The following is a 20,559-nucleotide window of genomic DNA, read 5'->3' as shown; positions in this document are numbered from 1 at the left end:
AGCCGGGGAACGTGCCTACGTTGGTTCTAGACGTCTCGCGCCAGCTGGAGAACTAACTAACCCTAGAAGGGAAAAGAAAGACCTTTCTTGCCTCCAGAGAAAAGACCCCAGTGAGAAAGAGCAATACCTACATGCATCTGGTTAAGATGCCAATGGTGTATGTGAAGATGGAAGCATGTTGACCCGAGTCAAAAAGAAGGTCAACCCAAATGACAGGGCAAGGCAGGATACCCAACGCGTGTCGCCACCAGCGTGCTGCTTCCTCAGGGTGCTCGGTGATTTGATAGCTGCTACTGCGCATGCATCGGCGACGCCATCTTGCTAGGGAAAAAAAAAATGTCTCCTCCAACATGGCATCGCCAGCACATGCGCAGTAGCAGCTATCAGCGATCGCACATGTCAGGAGGAATTTTGGTCCACTCCTCTTTGCAGATCATCTCTAAATCATTAATATTTTGAGGCTGTCTCGAGGCAACTCGGTGCTTCAACTCCCTCTATAAGTTTTCTGTAGGATTAAGGTCTGGAGATTGGCTAGGCCACTGTTATGACCCCAATGGCAGAGGGTCTCGGGAATCAATACCAAGTCTGCAAACACAAAAAAACAGCTCATAGGGCAGTGGTAACTGGGCTGACCATATATCTAATCCTAGCACCACAAATAGAAGTAGCCGGGGAACGTGCCTACGTTGGTTCTAGACGTCTCGCGCCAGCCGGAGAACTAACTAACCCTAGAAGGGAAAAGAAAGACCTTTCTTGCCTCCAGAGAAAAGACCCCAAAAGTTGGACACAAGCCCCCAACAAATAATAACGGTGAGGTAAGAGGAAAAGACAAACATAAGAATGAGCTAGGTATTTAGCAAAGAGAGGCCCACTAGCTAATAGCAGAATATAGTAAGATGACTTATATGGTCAGCAAAAACCCTATTAAAATATCCACGCTGGATATTCAAGAACCCCCGAACCGTCTAACGGCCGGGGGGAGAACACCAGCCCCCTAGAGCTTCCAGCAAGGTCAGAAATCACATTTAGTACAAGCTGGACAAAAATAGTAGCAAAGCAAGTAACTCAAAAAACAAAGAAGCAAGACTTAGCTTAATTTTGCAAGAGCCAGGACCAGCAGACAGGAGCAACAGAAGGATCTGATTACAACGATGCCAGGCACTGGACTAAGGATCCAGGAAGTTAATATAGCGACACCCCTGGACTAACGACCCAGGTGAGTGCCAAACAGAAAAAAGACAATCCCAGAGTCATACCACTAGTGACCACAAGAGGGAGCCAAAAAGTCTAATTCACAACAGTATCCCCCCCCCTTAAGGAGGGGTCACCGAACCCTCACCAAGACCACCAGGGCGATCAGAATGAGCAGCGTGAAAGGCACGAACTAAATCGGCCGCATGCACATCAGAGGCAACCACCCAGGAATTATCCTCCTGACCATAGCCCTTCCACTTGACCAGATACTGAAGCCTCCGCCTGGAGAGATGAGAATCCAAGATCTTCTCCACCACGTACTCCAACTCGCCCTCAACCAACACCGGAGCAGGAGGCTCAGCAGAAGGAACCACAGGTACAACGTACCGCCGCAACAAAGACCTATGGAACACGTTGTGAATGGCAAACGACACAGGAAGATCCAAGCGAAAGGACACAGGATTAAGGATTTCCAATATCATGTAAGGACCGATGAAGCGAGGCTTAAATTTAGGAGAGGAGACCTTCATAGGAACAAATCGAGAAGACAGCCATACCAAATCCCCAACACGAAGTCGGGGACCCACACCGCGGCGGCGTTTGGCAAAACGCTGAGCCTTCTCTTGTGACAACTTCAAGTTGTCCACCACATGATTCCAGATCTGCTGCAACCTATCCACCACAGAATCTACCCCAGGACAGTCAGAAGGCTCCACATGTCCCGAGGAAAAACGAGGATGGAAACCAGAGTTGCAGAAAAATGGCGAAACCAATGTAGCGGAACTAGCCCGATTATTAAGGGCAAACTCAGCCAACGGCAAGAAGGTCACCCAATCATCCTGATCTGCCGAAACAAAACACCTCAAATAAGCCTCCAGAGATTGATTAGTTCGCTCCGTTTGTCCATTAGTCTGAGGATGAAAGGCAGACGAAAACGACAACTCAATGCCCATCCTAGCACAAAAGGATCGCCAGAACCTGGAAACAAACTGGGATCCTCTGTCAGACACAATATTCTCAGGAATGCCGTGTAAACGAACCACATTCTGAAAGAACACAGGAACCAGATCGGAAGAGGAAGGCAGCTTAGGCAAAGGTACCAAATGGACCATCTTAGAAAAGCGATCACATACCACCCAGATGACAGACATGCCCTGAGACACCGGGAGATCTGAAATGAAATCCATGGAAATGTGTGTCCAAGGCCTCTTCGGGACAGGCAAGGGCAAGAGCAACCCGCTGGCACGCGAACAGCAAGGCTTAGCTCGAGCACAAGTCCCACAGGACTGCACAAACGACCGCACATCCCGTGACAAGGAAGGCCACCAAAAGGACCTAGCCACCAGATCTCTGGTGCCAAAAATTCCCAGATGCCCTGCCAACACCGAGGAATGAACCTCGGAAATGACTCTGCTGGTCCACTTATCAGGAACAAACAGTCTGTCAGGTGGACAAGAGTCAGGTCTACCAGCCTGAAATCTCTGCAACACACGTCGCAAATCCGGAGAAATGGCTGACAAGATAACCCCTCTTTAAGAATACCAACTGGTTCTGCGACTCCCGGAGAGTCAGGCACAAAGCTCCTTGAAAGAGCATCAGCCTTCACATTCTTCGAACCTGGTAAATACGAGACCACAAAGTCAAAACGGGAGAAAAACAATGACCAGCGGGCCTGTCTAGGATTCAGGCGTTTAGCAGACTCGAGATACATCAGATTTTTGTGATCAGTCAAGACCACCACACGATGCTTAGCACCCTCGAGCCAATGACGCCACTCCTCAAATGCCCACTTCATGGCCTACAACTCCCGATTGCCAACATCATAATTCCGCTCAGCAGGCGAAAACTTCCTCGAGAAAAAGGCACAAGGTCTCATCACAGAGCAACCAGGGCCTCTCTGCGACAAAACGGCCCCTGCCCCAATCTCAGAAGCATCCACTTCAACCTGAAAGGGAAGTGAGACATCAGGCTGGCACAAAACAGGCGCCGAAGTAAACCGGCGCTTCAACTCCTGGAAAGCCTCCACGGCTGCAGGAGCCCAGTTAGCAACATCAGAACCTTTCTTGGTCATATCCGTCAAAGGTTTAGCAATGCTAGAAAAATTAGCAATAAAACGACGGTAGAAGTTAGCAAAACCCAAGAACTTCTGAAGACTCTTAACTGACGTGGGTTGAGTCCAATCATGAATAGCACGGACCTTGACTGGGTCCATCTCCACCGCAGAAGGGGAAAAAATAAACCCCAAAAAGGGAACCTTCTGTACTCCAAAGAGACACTTTGAGCCCTTAACAAATAAAGCATTCTCACGCAAAACCTGAAACACCATCCTGACCTGCTCTACATGCGAGTCCCAGTCATCAGAAAAAAACAGAATATCATCCAGATAAACGATCATAAATTTATCCAGATACTTCCGGAAAATATCATGCATAAAGGACTGAAACACTGAAGGAGCATTAGAGAGCCCAAAAGGCATCACCAAGTACTCAAAATGACCTTCGGGCGTATTAAACGCGGTTTTCCATTCATCTCCTCGCTTAATGCGCACAGGGTTGTACGCACCACAAAGATCTATCTTGGTGAACCACTTGGCACCTTTAATTCGGGCAAACAAGTCTGACAACAGAGGCAAAGGATACTGAAATTTAACAGTGATTTTATTCAAAAGCCGATAGTCAATACAAGGTCTCAAAGATCCGTCCTTCTTGGCCACAAAAAAAAATCCCGCACCAAGAGGGGAAGAGGAAGGACGGATATGCCCCTTCTCCAGATTCCTTGATATACGAACGCATTGCGGTATGCTCAGGTACAGACAGATTAAATAGCACAGGTCAACAAAAAAAAAAAATTTTTCTGGTGTCCAAACTATTTTAATGAATTTGTGGTATTTTTGGGGTGCTGATTCTGAATATGCTATCAGTTTTGCCAGATTGGCTCAAGTTTTTGAGATTTTTGGTATCTTATTTATAGCACTTGTTGGTAAATGCGACGCATCATCTCATTAATTTCTTTGGATTAGTACTTGAACTGAGCAGTTCTCAATATAGTTTTGTGTTAATTAGTGTTCTAAAAGTTTGTTCATAGCTTGATTTTTGCACTAACTTTATGTTGTTGTCTGTTTTCCAGTGAAAAGCATGAACTCATCAAGAAGAAGTTGTCTTAACGATCCAGACTCATTCTGTTACATTTGTGGTGAATACACACTGCCAAAACATAGAAGAAACATAACAGACTTCGTAAAAAAAAGTGTATTTTGCCTATTTTGGGGTTATGCTTGGGGACCAAGACAAGTTTTGGGCACCACACATAGTGTGCAAAGCATGTATCGAATTATTACGAAAATGGAGCAAAGGACAAAGAAAAAGCTTCAAATTTGGTGTTCCAATGGTGTGGAGAGAGCCAAAAAATCATCATGATGACTGTTATTTCTGTGCAGTGCAAGTGCAAGGATTCAATAAGCATAAGAAACGAAAATGGGAGTAACATGGAATCTGCAAGAAGGCCTGTCCCTCATTGTGAAGATGTGCCTGTACCTGTGTTTACCATAAATAACAGTCATCATGATGATTTTTTGGCTCTCTCCACACCATTGGAACACCAAATTTGAAGCTTTTTCTTTGTCCTTTGCTCCATTTTCGTAATAATTCGATACATGCTTTGCACACTATGTGTGGTGCCCAAAACTTGTCTTGGTCCCCAAGCATAACCCCAAAATAGGCAAAATACACTTTTTTTACGAAGTCTGTTATGTTTCTTCTATGTTTTGGCAGTGTGTATTCACCACAAATGTAACAGAATGAGTCTGGATCGTTAAGACAACTTCTTCTTGATGAGTTCATGCTTTTCACTGGAAAACAGACAACAACATAAAGTTAGTGCAAAAATCAAGCTATGAACAAACTTTTAGAACACTAATTAACACAAAACTATATTGAGAACTGCTCAGTTCAAGTACTAATCCAAAGAAATTAATGAGATGATGCGTCGCATTTACCAACAAGTGCTGTAAATAAGATACCAAAAATCTCAAAAACTTGAGCCAATCTGGCAAAACTGATGACATATTCAGAATCAGCACCCCAAAAATACCCTAAATTCGATGAAATATCTTTGGCACCAAAAATGCTGTTGACCAGTGTAGTCTTCCCTTAGGAAATTTGCTACCTGGAATCAAATCTATGGCACAGTCACAGTCCCTATGAGGAGGCAGAACACTGGACCTGGACTCGCTGAACACATCCTGATAATCAGACAAATACTCAGGAATTTCCGAAGGAGTAGAGGAAGCAATAGACACCGGCGGGGAATCACCATGAATACCCTGACAGCCCCAACTTGACACAGACATTGCCTTCCAATCCAAGACTGGATTATGAGTCTGTAACCATGGCAAACCCAAAACGACCAAATCATGCATTTTATGCAGAACAAGAAAACGAATCACCTCCCGATGTTCAGGAGTCATGCACATGGTTACCTGTGTCCAAAACTGCGGTTTATTTTCCGCCAATGGCGTAGCATCAATACCCCTCAGAGGGATAGGATTAACCAACGGCTCAAGAACAAAACCACAGCGCTTGGCAAATGACAGATCCATAAGACTCAGGGCAGCACATGAATCCACAAACACCATAACAGGGTAAGAGGACAATGAGCAAATTAAAGTCACAGACAAAATAAATTTAGGTTGCAAATTACCAATGGCGACAGGACTAACAACTAGTGTTGAGCATTCCGATACCGCAAGTATCGGGTATCGGCCGATATTTGCGGGTATCGGAATTCCGATACCGAGATCCGATACTTTTGTGGTATCGGGTATCGGTATCGAAACAACATTAATGTGTAAAAGAAAGAATTAAAATAAAAAATATTGCTATACTCACCTCTCCGACGCAGCCTGCACCTTACCGAGGGAACCGGCAGCGTTCTTTGCTTAAAATGCGCGCGTGTCCAGCCTCCCGTGACGTCACGGCTTGTGATTGGTCGCGTCGCCCATGTGACCGCGACGCGACCAATCACAACGCCGGAACGTAATTTTAAAATACTGAAGGACCTGAAATTACGTCACGGCTTGCTGTGATTGGTTGCGTCGCGGTCACATGGGCGACGCGACCAATCACAAGCCGTGACGTCACGGGAGGCTGGACACGCGCGCATTTTAAAATGCGCACGTCTGCTGCCTCCCGTGACGTCACGGCTTGTGATTGGTCGCGTCGCCCATGTGACCGCGACGCGACCAATCACAACGCCGGAACGTAATTTTAAAATACTGAAGGACCTAAAATTACGTCACGGCTTGCTGTGATTGGTCGCGTCGCGGCCACATGGGCGGCGCGCGACCAATCACAAGCCGGGACTTCACGTAAGGAAGTTAAAGCGCAAATTTTAAGCAAACAACGCTGCCGGTTCCCTCGGTAAGGTGCAGGCTGCGTCGGAGAGGTGAGTATAGGAATATTTTTTATTTTAATTCTTTATTTTACACATTAATATGGTTCCCAGGGCCTGAAGGAGAGTTTCCTCTCCTTCAGACCCTGGGAACCATCAGGAATACCGTCCGATACATGAGTCCCATTGACTTGTATTGGTATCGGGTATCGGTATCGGATTAGATCCGATACTTTGCCGGTATCGGCCGATACTTTCCGATACCGATACTTTCAAGTATCGGACGGTATCGCTCAACACTACTAACAACCCTTGTTAGGCGTTTAGAGCATGCTGATATAACATGTGTAGAATCACCACAGTAAAAACACAACCCATTCTGACGTCTATGATTTTTCCGCTCATTTCTGGTCTGAATTCTATCACATTGCATCAAATCAGGTGTTTGTTTAGACAACACCACCAGAGGATTAGCGGTTTTGCGCTCCCGCAAACGCCGGTCAATTTGAATAGCCAGCGCCATGGAATCATTCAGACTTGTAGGAATGGAGAAACCCACCATCACATTCTTAATGGCTTCAGAAAGGCCATTTCTGAAGTTTGCGGCCAGAGCACACTCATTCCACTGAGTAAGCACGGACCATTTCCGAAATTTTTGGCAATACACTTCAGCTTCATCCTGGCCCTGAGAAATAGCCAGCAAGGCTTTTTCTGCCTGAACCTCAAGATTGGGTTCCTCGTAAAGCAATCCGAGCGCCAGAAAAAACGCATCAATATTTGCCAATGCCGGATCTCCTGGCGCTAGCGAGAAAGCCCAATCCTGAGGGTCGCCCCGTAAAAAAGAGATAACAATTTTAACTTGCTGAACTAAGTCTCCAGATGAACGGGGTCTCAGAGATAGAAACAATTTACAATTATCCCTGAAATTCCTAAACTTAAATCGGTCTCCAGAAAACAGTTCAGGAATAGGTATTTTAGGTTCAGACATAGGACTACTGGTAACAAAATCTTGTATGCTTTGCACACGAGCAGCAAGCTGGTCCACACTTGTAATCAAGGTCTGGACATTCATGTCTGCAGCAAGCTCAAGCCACTCAGAGGTAAAGGGGAGGAAGAGAGGAAAAAAAAAAAATTCAGAATTTCCTTTCTTATATCCCACTTCTGCAATGCATTAAACATTCAATGTAGGCCTGGCATACTGTTATGACCCCAATGGCAGAGGGTCTCAGGAATAAATACCAAGTCTGCAAACACAAAAAACCAGCTCATAGGGCAGTGGTAACTGGGCTGACCATATATCTAATCCTAGCACCACAAATAGAAGTAGCCGGGGAACGTGCCTACGTTGGTTCTAGACGTCTCGCGCCAGCCGGAGAATTAACTAACCCTAGAAGGGAAAAGAAAGACCTTTCTTGCCTCCAGAGAAAAGACCCCAAAAGTTGGATACAAGCCCCCAACAAATAATAACGGTGAGGTAAGAGGAAAAGACAAACATAAGAATGAGCTAGGTATTTAGCAAAGAGAGGCCCACTAGCTAATAGCAGAATATAGTAAGATGACTTATATGGTCAGCAAAAACCCTATTAAAATATCCACGCTGAATATTCAAGAACCCCCGAACCGTCTAACGGCCGGGGGGAGAACACCAGCCCCCTAGAGCTTCCAGCAAGGTCAGAAATCACATTTAGTACAAGCTGGACAAAAATAGTAGCAAAGCAAGTAACTCAAAAAACAAAGAAGCAAGACTTAGCTTAATTTTGCAAGAGCCAGGACCAGCAGACAGGAGCAACAGAAGGATCTGATTACAACGATGCCAGGCACTGGACTAAGGATCCAGGAAGTTAATATAGCGACACCCCTGGACTAACGACCCAGGTGAGTGCCAAACAGAAAAAAGACAATCCCAGAGTCATACCACTAGTGACCACAAGAGGGAGCCAAAAAGTCTAATTCACAACAGGCCACTCCATGACCTTAATGTGCTTCTTTCTGAGACACTCCTTTGTTATCTTGGCTGTATCTTTTGGGTCATTGTCTTGCTGGAAGACCAAGCCACGACCAATTTTTAATGCCCTGGCAAAGTGAAGGAGGTTGTCACTCTTGCCCATGTTGTAGAGGTTACAGTGTGACTGATTGAGTCTGTGGACAGGAGTCTTTTATAAAGGTGACTATGTAAGACAGCTGTCTTTAATGCAGGTAACGAGTTGATTAGGAGCACTTAACTGGTCTGTAGGAGCCAGAACTCTAAGGGTACGTGTCCATGTTCAGGATGGCCGGTGGTTTGGACGGAGTGGCAAACCCGCTCCGCCCAAAGCTCCGCCCCCTTTTGCAGACGCGATGATGCCGGATGTGTTCATTGCACACATCCGGCATCATCGCACCCCAAACATAGGGCCCTGTGTTTTACCTTGCGGCGCAGCAGCGCCGCAAGGTAAACGAACATGCTACGATCTAAAAAGACGCGCCGCATGTCCAGAATCGCAGGGCCGCCGGATGCGTGTTACCACGCATAGTGGAGACGGGATTTCATAAAATCCCCTCCACTATGCTGTAACATCTGGACGCTACGTGTTTGACGCTGCGGCTCTACACAGCGTTAAACATGCAGCGTTTCCTGAACGTGGAAACATACCCTTAGAGTATGTTCCCACGGTCAGTAAACGCTGCGGATTGGATGCTGCGTACATCCACAGCATCCAACCTGCAGTGGCCAGATGTTACAGCATAGTGGATGAGATTTCAAGAAATCCCATCTCCACTATGGGTGCATGGACACCTCCGACTTCCCTGCGGAGACGGACGTGCATCGCATCTTTCCAGACCACATCATGTCCATTTATCTTGCGGAGACGCTCAGACTCCGCAAGATAAATATGACCAGTGCAATGTATTGGGCACTGTGATTTCTCACGGTTCAATGAACACATGCGGAATCACCTGCGTTCAAAAGCCGGAAGCACTTTGGACGGTGCGGACATGTGCTGGGTCCAAAGAGCTGCCGATTACTGACTGTGGGGACATAGCTTTAATGGTTGGTAGGGGGATCAAATACTTATTTCTCACTGCAAAATGCAAATAAATTTATACAATGCGATTTTCTGGATTTTATTTTTGATATTCCATCTCTCAATGTTAAAATTATAGACTGTTTATGTCTTTGTCAGTGGGCAAACTTACAAAATCAGCAAGGGATCAAATACGCGCGCGCGCGCGCGCGTGCGTGCGTGTGTGTGTGTGTGTGTGTGTGTGTACACAGTATATCTATAGATACCATATACTGCATGTACGCATATACACAGTATCTATACAATATATACAATATACACAGTGTATCTGTCTATGTATACAGTATACATACATATACGCACAGTCTATAGATACCCTATACAGCCGCCATCAGGGCATTACTGCCCTGACTGGCTTATTGGGCCCGGTGGGCAGAGGGGGTTAAATCATTTTACAGCCAGGAGCTGTGCTAATGCAGTCGCTCCTGTTTGTAAAATGTTGTGAATGAATGTAATGCAGGGGAATGTCCTGTAGTTACCTTGAGTCGCGGTGATGCGCCCCCTGCTGGATGTCCTCATATGAACTCGAGTCTGGCTGCATTAGCACAGCTCCTGGCTGTAAAATGATTTAACCCCTTCAGATGGATTTACATCGTGGGACTGACAGAACGACGGAGGGTATGGGATAATGTTGATTTTTTATTTTACCTTTTTTACAGGACGAGAGTCTTCAGGTGGATTACCAGTATAATAAAATATTACAACACCCTGTGTCTTTATTTCATTAAAATACTTTTTAATAATGTGTGTGTGTTTTATTAACCATTTCGTACTATTGGATTAATAATGGATTGGTGTCATAATTGACGCCTCTCCATTATTAATCTGGCTTAATGTCACCTTACAATAGCAAGGTGACATTAACCCTTCATTACCCCATATCACACCACTACACGGGAGTGGGAAGAGAGTGGCCAAGTGCCAGAATAGGCACATCTTCCAGATGTGCCTTTTCTGGGGTGGCTGGGGGCAGATGTTTTTAGCCAGGGGGGGCCAATAACCATGGACCCTCTCTAGGCTATTAATATCTGCCCTCAGTCACTGGCTTTACCACTCTGGCAAAGAAAATTGCGCGGGAGCCCACGCCAATTTTTTCCGCGATTTAACCCTTTATTTTACAAGCTACAGCGCCCAAATTTTGCACATACACACTACTTACATTAGTAGTGTGGAATATGCAAAAAAAAAAGGGATATGAGATGGTTTACTGTATGTAAACCATGTCTCATATCCTGTCGGGTTTGTGAAGGAGAAAGAAAAAGCCGGCAATTGAATTACCAGCTTTTCACATATCTCGCGCTGAATTATATATAAATACAGTATATATATATATATATATATATATATATATATATATATATATATACATATACACACACTGTATATACGCTTTAACGAACATTTGAGCACATAAGTCCATTAGATGTCGGTTTTGCAAGCCTGCGAGAAAATATCGCAGTACGGATGCCATACGGATTACATACAGAGGATGCCATGCGCAAAATACGCTGCCACACCCTGCCTATGGATGACATACGGATCACTATTTTGGGAACATTTCTGCGTATTACGGCCGTAAAAAACGGACCGTATTTTCATACGCTGAGTGTGACGCCGGCCTTAGTGTGTAAGGCTAGTTTCACATTTGCGTTTAAAAATGCAGCGTTTTTAATGCAAACGCATGTGGTGAAAAAACGCATGTAAACGCGTGCAAACGCTGCAGTTTTTAGACGCATGCGTTTTTGCATACAGAAAAAAAAACGCGGCGTTTTGCCGCGTTTACATGCGTTTTTTCCTGCGTTTGCGTTTTTGAAACGCATGCTGAGAAGTGTGTGACAGCTGCCAATCATCAAAATCAACAAGAAAACCTACTATAAATAGAAATAGCTAGGGTTAGGGTTAGGATCCCTAGGGTTAGGGTTAATGTTAGGGTTAGGGGTAGGGTTAGGGGTAGGGTTAGGGGTAGGATCCCTAGGGTTAGGGTTAGGATACCTAGGGTTAGGGGTAGGGTTAGGGTTTGGATCCCTTTATCACCTTGATGGTGGGGGGTGGCTTATAAGTGTGTATTCTTGTTTTTTTCTATAAAAACGCATGCGTTTTTAACGCAAACAAACGCATGTGCTTAAAAACGCATGCGTTTACATAGACAGCAATACGTTTTTTTTGCGGCAAAAAAACGCATGCTTTTTTTGCGGCAAAAAAAACGCCTCTAGAAATTACTACATGTTGCATTTCTGCAACCAAACGCAAGCATGGAAAAAACGCATGCGTTGTCAAACGCGGCAAAACGCATGCAAAAAAAACGCATGCGTTTTTAATGTAAAATATAGGAAAAAAACGCATGCGTTTTTTTGCGGAAAAACGCAGTGGCAAAAACGCAAATGTGAAACCAGCCTTACCTGTACACAGACACTGCATACTAAATACAGATCTCCTGTGTATAATGGCACTTATGGTGATAGTATTGTGTTTTGTTTTTATTAATGATCAGTATTGCAGTATTCAGTCACTATGCGGTGGTAATATGTCGTCCGGCCAAGGTGTGCCGGTATTTGTCTCTTGTATGTGCTATTATTTGGTCACTGTGGTGGTATACATGGTGTTGTGGTCTGGTCATGGTGTGGTGGTAGTTGTCCCTTGTATGTGGTATTATTGGTCACCATGTGGTGGTAATATGTGATCTGGACATGGTGTGGTGGTATTTGTTTCTTGTATGTGGTATTATAGGTCACTATGTGGTAGTAATATGGTGTCTGACCATGGTGTGGCGGTATTTTTCCTTGTTCGTGATAACATTTTTCAATTTTTAAATGACCAATAATAAAGATATACCTAAATTGTATTGGGTATTTTAACAAATGTTTAGTAAGTTACAGCAGAGTAGAGTCCAGCCAGAAGAGGCTACCTTGTCTTGGTGGTGGATTAAAAAATCTTTTGGCCAAAACAAAATCTGCTGGCCATGTATGTGGTGATGGGAACTGTAAATGTGTGATTAGTGAGGATGTGGTGCAGAAGTGGAGTTTTTGCAAGAGAGGGCAATGGGATTGTGGATGGTAGGAGGGGTGGAAGCAGGGCTGGGGTGGAGTCTCAAGGGGGGCTCCGAAAATTTTGCCAGTATGGGGCCCCAAAATTCCTAGTGGCAGCCCTGTATACAGCATTATGCACACACAGTAGGTACTGCACATGCAGCTTTATTCTGAGTAGTGGGCACTGTTTGCCCCATCTTATGTATTGCACATCACGCCTGCCTTCAGTGTCAGTGGCTGGCATCAGCATGATGGTGGTAAGGGACACAGTCATGGAACAGGATGGCACATCCTGTTGGTGCAGTGGAGTGAGGCAGCACGTCCCTGACCAGCTGATGTGTGCCATGGTCACTCACCACACTCCTCTCCGCAGCTCATGCACAAGGAAGTTTAGCAGCCGCAGGCCCGGCAACAACCGCCAAGTGTACATAAATGTATATATAGTGTATATAAATGGCAGCATCCAGTCATTGTGCCGGCAGCGGGCTGGACCCCAGCACTGTGCAGCATAGTGGGCTGTGAGCACTGCAGACCGGGGACCATGAGACATGCATTCAGCAAGTAGTGCTCGCCTCTGGTTGTATGAACATGTAGCAGAGCTGTGCGGCGGCGGCTGCCCCTGCACTCACCTCACCCCCGTCACTGGCGGCGCTGTGCTAGCTGCAGGGCTCCAGGTGGGTGGTAATGCCGGCACTCGCCTCACCGTGTCCTGCTCCAGGTGGTAATGCCGGCACTCGCCTCACCGGGTCCTGCTCCAGGTGGTAATGCCGGCACTCGCCTCACCGTGTCCTGTCCCCGGCGCTGGCACCAGCACTGCTCCCCTGCTCCAGGTGGTAGTGCCGGCACTCGCCTCACGCAGTCCTCCGTCCAAGGCGCTGACACCGGCACGGCTCCCCTGCTCCAGGTGGTAATGCCGGCACTCACTGCTGCGCTCTCCTCGCTGCTCGCCTGGCTGCAGCTCCCACTAGTGATGGAGACGGCACACACAGCCCCACTCCAAACCTCGCTCTCTGCTGTCACAATTAGGCTACGTTCACATTTGCGTTGTGCTGCGGCGCCACAACGCAAATAAAAACGCAGCAAAACGCATGCACAACGCTGCGTTTTGCGCCGCATGCGTCGTTTTTTTCATTGAATTTGGACGCAGCAAAAGTGCAACTTGCTGCGTCCTCTGCGCCCCGACGCGGGCGCCGCAGCGACGCATGCGGCGCAAAACGCAAGTGCGCCGCATGTCCATGCGCCCCCATGTTAAATATAGGGGCGCATGGCGCATGCGGCGCCGCTGCGGCGCCCGACGCTGCGGCGAGGACCGCAAATGTGAACGTAGCCTTACCTCACAGCTGAAGTTGGCTTTCAGCTACTTCTTGCTGGCAGAAATGGACCTAATGCTGAGGAGACCTTACCCAGGATAACCAACCTGCCATGCAGCAGGAGCCCTGAGGGAGAGCAGCTACAGAACGTAAACTGGCAGCAGAGGCGTAGCTAAGGGTTCAGCTCAGGGGGGGCGAACCATCTGAGTGGGCCCCTAACCCTTGATTACAACTATGGTGGCACACTTTAATCATGGGTATAGGGGGAACCTCAGCAGATGATCCTGCTGTAATCGAAAATGTATAATGGCCCCCGCATTGGCCCCCACGTTGTATCTCCCTTGGATTCTGGTCTCTGACCCTTTCTGTGGGCTGCAAATTGCAGAAAATAAAAACAACCAGTAAATGTGTATAGAGTCCATCATATGGGAATAGGTCCCTGAATGAATCCAGGTAACCCTAAAAGGAATACTCTTGTCTGGACAAGACCCAAAAGAGGTGAATGGAAAGAAAGAGGAAAGCAGAAGAAAGGGGGAGGTAAAATATCACACAATGAAAGAAGAAAGTGCGCCCCCCCGTATGTCATCTCTTCTTTTTTTGCCCTTCTCCCCATTTGCGGGCCATGTTATTCAGACTGAGTATACATATGCAGCTAAAGGTGATTGTGATTATCTATACTCACCTACTGGCTGTTCCCATTTTTATTCTATTTGGCTTTTCATCATATATATTTATACTCAACTTTATGGGGATTTTTATTGTTTATATAAATAGCATTTTCATGTTTGTTACCTTGTATTTACTGATATGAGATGACACACACTGGACTGATAGGACCCTGAGGCCATGTTCACACTTTGCGGTGTGCTCTGCAGGTTTATCCCGCAGAGGAATTGATAAATCTGCAGGGCAAAACCGCTGCGGTTATCCCTGCAGATTTATTGCGGTTTGTTCCGCGGTTTCCGCTGCGGGATTACTCCTGTACTATTGATGCTGCATATGCAGCAATATGCAGCATCAATAGTAATGATAAAAATAATAAAAATTGGTTATACTCACCCCCTCTGATGTCCGGATCTCCTGGGCGCTGCACCCGGCGCTCCGGTTCCAAAGATGCTGTGCCGAGAAGGACCTTCGTGACGTCACGGTCATGTGACCCGGGCGTCATCACGGTCATGTGACCGCGACGTCACCACAGGCCCTGCTCGCACAGCAAACCGAAGACCGGACGGCCGCGGGCAGCGCTGAGAGGTGAGTATAGCATCATTTTTTATTTTAATTCTTTTTTTTGTTATTTGTTATACTATTTATGGGTCCCAGGGCCTGGAGGAGAGTCTCCTCTCCTCCACCCCGGGTACCACCCGCACATTAACCGCTTACTTCCCGCAACGTGGGCACAGCCCCATGCGGGAAGTTAGCGGTTCAATGCTTTCCTATGGGTGCAGAATCGCTGCGATTCTGCACAAAGAAGTGACATGCTGCGGGTTGTAAACAGCTGCGTTTCTGCGCGGTTTTTCCCGCAGCATGTGCACTGTGGTTTGCGGTTTCCATAGGGTTTACATGTTAATGTAAACGCTATGGAAACTGCTGCGGACCCGCAGCATCAAAATCACCGCGGATCCGCGGTAAAAACCGCAAAGTGTGAACATGGCCTGACCCCAGCTACAGGACCACATTACAAGAGATAGAGAGAGAGATGCTGAGAGACTGAGAGACAGAGAGAGAGAAGACAGAGAGAAAGACAGAGAGCGAGACTGAGAGAGACAGAGAGCGATACCGAGACAAAGAGACAGAGAGACTGACAGAGAGACTGAGAGAGACTGACAGAGAGGGACTGAGAGACTAATAGAGTCACACAGAGAGACAGACAGAGAGAGACTGACAGAGACAGACAGAGAGCGAGACAGAGACTAACAGACAGAGAGAGAGACTGACACAGAGACTGAGATCGAGACTGAGAGAGCAAGACAGAGAGAGAGCGAGACTGAGACAAACTGAGAGAGAGTGAGACAGAGACTGAGAGACAGAGAGAGACTGCCAGAGACTGAGAGAGACAGAGAGAGACTGACACAGAAACAGAGACTCAGAGAGAGACTGAGACAGAAAGACACAGAGAGCGAGACTGAGAGAGACAGAGAGCGAGACCTTGACTGAGAGAGACAGAGAGACTGAGAGAGACAGACAAAGAGACAGACTGAAGAGAGAGACTGACAGAGAGACAGAGATTGAGAGACAGACAGAGAGACAGGGAGACTGACAGACTGAGAGCGAGACAGAGAGAGAGCGAGACAGAGAGAGAGCGAGACAGAGAGAGAGCGAGACAGAGAGAGAGCGAGACTGAGAGAGCGAGACAGAGAGAGAGCGAGACTGAGAGAGAGACTAAGACAGAGACAAACTGAGAGTGAGACAAAGACTGAGCCAGAGAGAGACTGACAGAGACTGAGAGACAGAGAGCGAGACAAAGACTGAAACAGAGAGAGACTGCCAGAGAGTGACAGAGAGAGACTGACAGAGACTGACAGAGACAGAGACTGAGAGAGTGATTGACCCTGAGAGACAGAGAGAGCGAGACAGAGAGTGAGCGAGACAGAGAGAGAGCGAGACAGACTGAGAGAGAGCGAGACTGAGAGCGAGACAGAGTGAGCGAGATAGAGAGTGAGCAAGACAGAGAGTGAGCGAGACAGCGAGAGACAGAGAGCGAGAGAGAGCGAGACAGAGAGTGAGCGAGACAGAGATAGACAGACTGAGAGAGCGAGACAGAGAGCGAGACAGAGTAAGCGAGACAGAGAGTGAGCGAGACAGGGAGAGACAGACTGACAGAGAGCGAGACAGACAGAGAGAGCGAGACAGAGTAAGCGAGACAGAGCGCGAGACAGAGCGCGAGACAGAGAGCGAGACAGAGCGTGAGCGAGACAGAGCGTGAGCGAGACAGAGACAGACAGAGAGAGCAAGACAGAGTGCGAGACAGAGAGAGAGCGAGACTGAGCGAGAGACAGAGAGCGAGACAGAGTAAGCGAGACAGAGCGAGACAGAGTAAGCGAGACAGAGAGAGACAGAGAGAGCGAGACAGAGTAAGCGAGACAGAGAGAGACAGAGAGAGCGAGACAGAGTAAGCGAGACAGAGAGAGAGCGAGACTGAGCGAGAGACAGAGAGCGAGACAGAGTAAGCGAGACAGAGAGAGACAGAGAGAGCGAGACAGAGACAGAGAGCGAACGAGACAGAGCGCGAGACAGAGAGCGAGACAGAGCGCGAGACAGAGCGCGAGACAGAGCGCGAGACAGAGAGCGAGACAGAGCGTGAGCGAGACAGAGACAGACAGAGAGAGCAAGACAGAGTGCGAGACAGAGAGAGCGAGACTGAGCGAGAGACAGAGAGCGAGACAGAGTAAGCGAGACAGAGAGAGACAGAGAGAGCGAGACAGAGACAGAGAGCGAACGAGACAGAGAGCGAGACAGAGAGCGAGACAGAGCGCGAGACAGAGCGCGAGACAGAGAGCGAGACAGAGCGTGAGCGAGACAGAGCGTGAGCGAGACAGAGACAGACAGAGAGAGCAAGACAGAGTGCGAGACAGAGAGAGAGCGAGACTGAGCGAGAGACAGAGAGCGAGACAGAGAGCAAGCGAAACAGAGAGCAAGCGAGACAGAGAGCAAGCGAGACAGACAGCGAGATTGAGAGAGCGAGACAGAGAGAGAGACTGAGAGACTGACAGAGACACAGAGAGCGAGGGAGACAGAGAGACTGACAGAGACAGAGCAAAACGGATGCAAGAAACCTCAGGGACATGTCAGGAGGGGAACAGTGTCCTGCCTCCTCCTCACTGCACAGTGCAGTCACCTCCAGCCCCCTGCAGCCTGAGCTCCTACTCCGTCCTATCTCCTGTCCTGCTCCTGTATGCAGGGCAGGGAGGGAAGAAGCAGCGTCCTGAAGTCTCTCTGCAGACAGACACCACACAGCCGGCAATGTGTGCGTCGGCAGTATGCTCTGCTGGAGGCAGCAGGTACAGTGCCGGCACCCAGCGTCCCCGGGTACATGCTCCTCTACAGAACAGACCGCAGCAGAGCAGGGAGATTCTGTCCCTGCTCTACTGCAGAGCTCAACTATATTGGCGTGCACAGCAGGCTAATATAGTTAAGGGTAGCGTAGCTCCAGGTGGGCCCCCTCTGAGCTCCGGGCCCGGGGCGACAGCACCCTCTGCCCCCCTGGTAGCTACGCTACTGACTGGCAGGCTTCTTTCACACTTGTGTCGTTTGGCCTCCGTCGCAATCCGTCATTTTGGGAAAAAAAACGCATCCTCCAAATGTGCCCTCAGGATGCGTTTTTTTTCCCATAGACTTGTATTGCCGACGGATCGCGACGTATGGCCATACGTCGCATCCGTCGTGCACTGGATGCGTCGTGTTTTGGCGGACCGTCGTCACGAAAAAATGTTCAAGGGAACGTTTTTTTCGTACGTCGCATCCACCGTTTCCTACCGCGCATGCGCAGCCGGAACTCCGCCCCCTCCTCCCCGGGACTTTAGAGTGGGCAGCGGATGCGTTGAAAGACTGCATCCGCTGCCCACATTGTGCCGAAATGTCACAATGTCCGTCGGTACGTTGCGCCGACACTTAGCGACTGCCCAGTACTGACGCAAGTGTGAAAGGACTCTAAGGCCTCTTTCACACTTCCGTCTTTCTGCTCACGTCGCAATCCGTCGATTTTTGAAAATACAGGATCCTGCAAAAAAATTTGCAGGATCCTGCAATTTCTCATAGACTTGTATTGCCAATGGATCGCGACGTATGGCCACACGTCGCAACCGTCGTGCACTGGATGCATCGGGTTTTGGCGGCCCGTCGTCACAGAAAAACGTTTTTCTGTACGTCGCATCCAGTGTTTCAGACTGCGCATGCCCAGCAGGAAATATCGCTCTCACGATCTTTCCTGCTCGGCAACACAGACGGAAGTGTTAAAGCAAACACTTCCGTCGGTACGTCGCGCCGACGCTTCGTGACGGCGCCGACGCTTCGTGACGGCACCGACGCTTCGTGACGGCACCGTACCGACGGAAGTGTGAAAGAAGCCTAAGCATCCAAGTGCGCACCCCAATGTGCTCTCTAAAGGGTTAAATCACACCGGGACACTGAACACCGGCAACACACAGATGTGGATGCCCTCCATCAAATTCAATATCTCCAGGCTGTGTTCAAAGGGCTCTGGTTATAGAAGCTGGCACCCGAGTGGTCAGACAACCACTTTTCATAAATTTGAGTGAGTAGCTGGTCATTTCAAAGGGTTAACATTGGGCCACTTACCTAAGGTGCCACCACACAGAGATGTCACGTATCAAGTTCAGGTTACTACAGGCCGGTCCAAAGGGTTCAGCACATTAACACCTTTAAAGGGAACCTGTCACCTGAATTTGGCGGGACCAGTTTTGGGTCATATGGGCGGGGTTTTCGGGTGTTTGATTCACCCTTTCCTTACCCGCTGGCTGCATGCTGGCCGCAATATTGGATTGAAGTTCATTCTCTGTCCTCCGGAGTACACGCCAAGGCAATTGCCTTGCGCTGGCGTGTACTCCGGAGGACAGAGAATGAACTTCAATCCAATATTGCGGCCAGCATGCAGCCAGCGGGTAAGGAAAGGGTGAATCAAACACCCGAAAACCCCGCCCATATGACCCAAAACTGGTCCCGCCAAATTCAGGTGACAGGTTCCCTTTAAGTGGGCAAATGGCCCTGTTCATATAAGCAACTGATATTACAGGGACCTTCTCAACCCGTTCATGCTGCCCAAACCGCAGAACCTGACTACCGTTGCAACCTGGAACATGGTCCTCTGCAACCTTCCTGTGTTTCAGATAAAATATAGATAGATAGGCACAGCTAGGGTTTTGGTTCACGGGGGGCAAAACTTCTGAGTGGGCCCCTAAATAGGTAAGGTTGATTTCACACGTCCTGATATTTCCGGTTTCGGAAACAACGGTACCGGAGATATCCGTGTCCCTGTGTGTACTACGTGTGGTAACTGTGTGCCACATCAGTACCACACGGGACAGTCACAGGGAGAAGAAGCGCTACAGTAAGCGTTGTTCCCTGGCGGCTGGTGCTGAAGCCGGCTGTCATCATTCTCCCCTGCTCTGCCGCTGAGCAGAGGAGAATGATGAGCGTTATGTTAAAGTCTGAACGACAGCAGGTGGTGGCTTTTGGGACTGTTACCCCCATCATTCAACACCTGCTGCCGCTAATAACAGTGACAGTCAGGGCTGCCACTAGAAATTTCGGGGACCCATACTGGCAAAATTTTCGGGGCTCCCTTGAGACTCCGCCCAGGCTCCACCCCTTGAACTGTCCACAGTCCCACCGCTCTCTCTTGGAAAAACTCCACTTCTCACCTATCACACATTAACAGTTTCCATCACAAGATCACAAATATAGCCGGCAGCTTTTGTTTTGGCCAAAAGAATTTTTAAGCCGCCACCATAACACGGTAGATACTTTTGGCCGGGCCCTATTCTACTGTAAACTACTAAATATTTGTTAAAATATGCAATAAAATTTAGGTATATTTTAATTTATTTTTCAATTTTTAAA

The 20,559-nt window shown here is 47.9% G+C and overlaps 1 protein-coding gene across 3 annotated transcripts in view; it reads right to left on the bottom strand.

Annotated features, from left to right (window-relative positions):
• Positions 1-13,404, bottom strand: part of BMPR1B (bone morphogenetic protein receptor type 1B) — a 739,804-nt gene extending 726,400 nt beyond the window's left edge. For all 3 annotated transcript variants that reach the window (XM_077277365.1, XM_077277348.1, XM_077277373.1), the window contains exon 1: positions 13,303-13,404. The gene's annotated coding sequence lies outside the window, so the exon portion shown is untranslated. The remainder of the gene's footprint in view (positions 1-13,302) is intronic.
• Positions 13,405-20,559: the final 7,155 nt, after the last annotated feature.

Source organism: Ranitomeya variabilis, chromosome 1 (assembly GCF_051348905.1).
Source record: "Ranitomeya variabilis isolate aRanVar5 chromosome 1, aRanVar5.hap1, whole genome shotgun sequence".
Taxonomy (NCBI): Eukaryota; Metazoa; Chordata; class Amphibia; order Anura; family Dendrobatidae; genus Ranitomeya; species Ranitomeya variabilis.
The sequence above is the reverse complement of the archived record's forward strand: the minus strand, read 5'-3'. Positions and strand labels throughout refer to the sequence as shown.